We start from the raw sequence: 1,150 nt of genomic DNA on the forward strand, positions 1-1,150 counted from the left end.
AAAAAAAAAAAAAAAAAAATTGTGTTTCTAATGTGCTATGGTTGGCATTGATATATTTGTATCTGTAAATCTACAGAAATAGGTCAAAGGCTGGAATGTAACTGATAAAAACAATTTTTATTTCAAAGGCTTTATTTATAAATAATAATTTTTCATTGTTGATGAAGTATTGTTCAAAGGAGATATAGAAATAGAGGGATTGTTAATTCTTAAATTCTCCTTCCTGTCAGAGTCCCCATCATTCTTTGAGCATTTTCTTGCTTTATGGCACAAGGCGTTCTAGGCTTTTCCTGCCTGTCTTGGTATCTACTATTTGTCCAAAGAGTCCTGGTTCCTTCTAATGGACAAGGTATTTAGAAAACAGTACATGGACACCAAGTCTTTTGGGGTGAACTACTCTTAGGCATCACAGTGAACAGAGTTATACATACGCATGTATATTCAAAGTACACACATATTTACAGGCATCTTTAATTCCTATCTACACATATTGAGAAGCGGTGAGTTCACAGTAGTTTCAATCCAATATTATAAGGTTTATTCTTGTGATCTAGTGTTCCCTCTTTCCATATTTGCAACTCCCTTACCCAACACTGAGAAGCTTGGTTCTGTTATCCTTATTGAATTACATATTTGATCAGTCCCTTTGCATGTAACTCCACATATGCTGTGGCTGCCACCATCTCTCCCTTGTAAATGGCCTCCTCTCTCCATTCAAGTTCTGACTTCCTGTGACAGAAAGAACACCCATGTTGAAACATTCCTCACCTCAGTCCAATGTCTGACACACCACACAAAGCATGCTTGTCCCATGCAGTGACCTTTGCAATCTGCTGGGGCTTCTGCAATCTGCAAAAGGCTGCTTTCATCACCCCATGTGGACTCCACCCCACTTTTGGGGAGACACATTCCACACACTGCATGGTCTCTATCACCTTCCAACAGGCCTCCCTTCTACATAGATACAAACAAACGCACCACTTTAGTCTTCTGTATTTCATGTCACAGTGAGTTTATTGCATATCTTGAGGCAGCTGACCTGGGTGATGAGCAGGGAAGGCCCCAGGACCTTTTAGGAAGATCTCAGTGTACAGGGTGATGGTTGCAGCTAATGAGCTTGTTTGTGCTTGATTTATCTGGGCTTCTCTGA

This window comes from Cebus imitator, unplaced genomic scaffold (assembly GCF_001604975.1).
Source record: "Cebus imitator isolate Cc_AM_T3 unplaced genomic scaffold, Cebus_imitator-1.0 Scaffold446, whole genome shotgun sequence".
In the NCBI taxonomy this organism is placed as follows: domain Eukaryota; kingdom Metazoa; phylum Chordata; class Mammalia; order Primates; family Cebidae; genus Cebus; species Cebus imitator.